Raw genomic sequence first — 3,777 nt, 5'->3', positions numbered from 1 at the left:
CCAAGCACTTGTCTCAATCCTATAGATGTGTTATATATATTTATTTTATTCCCCTTTATCTTATAAGTTATTTATATATTATAGAATTAGTATCTTATATTTTATTTATTTATATTATTCACATATTGTATATCTATGAATTGCATATGTTTAGATATTTATTTTAAAGTTTTGGGAAAATTTTACTTGAGTCAGGGAATCGAACACAACACTGCTAATAACAAACACGAGTAAATATTCAGAGCCAAATTCACTCAACTCTTTAATATTATATAATTTCCTTTACACAAAAATATACACATAAACATAGACCATAAATTATCAAATACTCATCATAAACTAAGTTAAATTTCTATATATCAAATGTTGCCAAGTGTCCCGCCATATTTAAACAACTTGTTTGATTGTTAAGACAACTTGTTTAGTAATCGGTATCTTGATGTATTGTATCACATAGATGACTCTTTCTATTATACTGTGAGTCCCAGGTGTGAGTAACATAGTTTGACCTGATATACTCTACATTACATTACTTTATTCTCTTCGCCAATAATCGGCCTGTTAGCCACTTGGTGCTGTTGGTTACGTCTCTGCTACCTACTGAGTAGTTAGTGCCACCTTCACTTTCTGATGCATGGAACATGTCTGGGTGTGTATGTCTATATAAACTCATTTTTGTACTCATCTGTAAGGAAAGAAGGACGCGAGTAATTGGAAGGAAAAATCGTTGGCGAGTTTCTTCACAAAAGGTTGTAAAGGCGAGGAACCAATGCGTGAAGGGTAATGCGTGGTGCGTATTCACTGCTCCCATAAGTCCGTCAAAATAATGTGATGCGTGAAAGTTTTAATCTAGTGTGGAACTCTGTGTGCAGTATGTTAGTACGTACAATACAGAGGGAACCACTTAACGAAGTGCTTGGGAACATAAACTGAGTTCTTTATGAAAGGGATTTATTTTAAGAGCTATTTATAGAGAGATTGCAATGTATTTTGTTTTGTGATTACTCGTTATGCTATATGCACAAAACAGTTATTATTAAGCCAGTCAACTCTGTAGTCCCAGTAAATTAACAAGAATATATTTGGTTATAGTTCATGAGTCACAGGGTTACCCAGCTCTTCACTGTAGTCTCTTGTTGCAGCACTCCTGTCATGCACTAACGTCAATCTAGTATATGTATATGGTGTCATGTTGCACTCACTAATTATCATTAAATATAATTATCAAGCTAGTAAAGAAAAAGAGGGTAATCACGTATTTTACAAATTTACAAGGAATTACCTACTTACCAAATGCCACCAATGAGAAGTTTCACAATAATTTCCACAAAGGGTCAGGCGTAATATGTGTTCGTGGGTCTGAAGCAACTCTTGTTTTAGTGTCTCTGCTGATCTGTGGTACCGCAGCCATGATGTGACATACGGCTCAGGATTCCACTGAACCAGAGGAGGTCCGTGTAGTTTAACAAACATAAGTGCTGATACATGATTTTTGAGAATTCTTGAGCGTGTTGGTGTTATTATCAAATTCATGTGACTGAATCCCCTCTCACACTCAGCAGTACTAGTAGGAATAACTTGTCAACGGCTCAGTAATGGGCGTAAATCTTGGGGGATGCGGCGTCCACCATCCTCCACGTAATCTCTGAAGGCATTATCACAGAGGGAGAAGAAAGCTTAAACCTCTTACAGAAAGATGATATTGCAGCTCCTCCATAATTAGGCGGTATTTCAGCAGGCCAGTAGTCTTTATCAAGGACACACATTTCATTTAGCAGGGATTTATACATACTTTGAGGTTCAGAAGAATGAGAACCTTTCAAGGATGTTGTCGTGAACATACGGTGCTGCAAATTGTTTATGAGACTAGTAAGAAACTGTAGATAATTAATGGAGACAATTTTGTTGCTGCTTACTAAGGTAATTTCTCCAAACTTCCCCCTTTCAACTGCCTCTCGAGCTTCTAGAGTTTTTGTACTAGGTTGTTCTTTCAGTCCATGCAGTGATCTTATGCTCCGTTGGATCAGTTTGTCTGCATAAACAATCGTAGAAGTGCGTTTCTGTAAACACCCTGACAGTAAACCAAGTTCATGCAACGTGTTGTGGGGTTGACGTGATGTTGGATCGCACTAGGCTGGAGGTGAGAAGGGAACTCAGCTATGGCGTTTTATATATAAATATCTTGATAAAATCACACGGGAAAATGGAAACAACGGAGTACCTTAGCTTTCGTCTTTATTCAAGACATCTTCAGATGTCTTGAATAAAGACGAAAGCTAAGGTACTCCGTTGCTTCCATTTTCCCGTGTGATTTTATCAAGATTTATCTTATCCACGTTTTCATTGTGGATTTACATGATATATATATATATATATATATATATATATATATATATATATATATATATATATATATATATATATATATATATATATACACAATGCAGTGCTAGGGAGTTTCTGTGTGGTGAGGAGCTTGTTATGTGGAGGTCTTGTCTTTCACGACGAGGCTGTGGGCTTATATACGAGTCCACCACCGGAAGTAAGCGGCGTTGTTACCCCTCCCCCCCCCAGCTCAGTCCAGGCAGCTAGGCTTGTCAGAGAAACTCGTCTCGGGATCTTGTTTTATCCTTCATTGCTTTTTCAAAATGAAAACACAGTGTTTAATAATTTTGCCACACTGCTGAAACTGTTCGAAACGAGCTAGCTACCCACCTGGTGCACAGAACACGGCCTATTTTGCAAATTTGTTGTTTTAGTTCAGAGGCACATTCAGACAGTTCCTTTTGATTTAGAAGTGATCTACTGTAAATAGAGTACAATTTGTCCATAAATGATTGAAAATTATTAACTCCATGAACTTCTGTCACCGAATCACCTCCTGCAAGTTCTAATCTGTGATTAAGACAGTGCCAAATTATCACATCAGGGTAATGTTCCTTGAGAATTGTAGCAACACCCGATTTGACACCAAGCATTACTTTCGCCCATCACTTGCAAATGCTACAAGGTTCTGTTTCAAGTAAGAGTCATCAAAACCATGGTTATTGAGACAGCTCAATAGATGCTTAGCAATAGTTGCAGCTTTTTGATCAGGCAGTTCAATTAGATCTAAAAACATAAAATGGGGATCACCTTCCTTACCACTTTCTCATTTAAAATAACTATTAGGGCAGTCTTGATGCTCAGGCTTGTTGATTCATCATTGAGAACAGAAATTTTATCATTATCTGCTTGATATGCTGGCAAATTTTCTTCCTCATATTATTAATGATGTCTGTAGCACTAATGCGGGAATGCAGTCCAAATCCAATATCAATACCATTTTTGTTTTGAAATTCCAGTTAGCCAAAGTGATCAGAGTATGGTCCGTCATTCTGAGGTAAATAATATAAAAAAAAACGAAAAATTGAACAAGTTGCCTTTGGATGCGAAGCATTCATGGTGTCACATAATTTTCCAAGAGCATCTTCACTAGCTTTATTTTCAACACTTAGAGCAGCAATGTGAGCTTTTGACAGTTTGAGATCAACATTTTTTTTCTGAGACTTCAAGCGTGTACTTCGATCGGCTTCATAATAGGATACTTGGCACATTTGCCATTCATTTGACAGCCTCGAGCCCTTAGAAGTGAAAAGTGTCAGATTGCTTATGTTTGCACGTACTTTACACCCAAGTTTATCATTCTTGAAGTCTAACTAGGGATAAGTTTCCTTCTTTTTCTTCCACATTTCTTCAGTCCAAACACCTGCACAGGGTTACAAGCCTGACCTCGAA

The sequence above is a fragment of the Homarus americanus genome, unplaced genomic scaffold, assembly GCF_018991925.1.
Source record: "Homarus americanus isolate GMGI-L3 unplaced genomic scaffold, GMGI_Hamer_2.0 scaffold9729, whole genome shotgun sequence".
NCBI lineage: Eukaryota > Metazoa > Arthropoda > Malacostraca > Decapoda > Nephropidae > Homarus > Homarus americanus.
Note: the sequence above shows the minus strand (reverse complement) of the source record.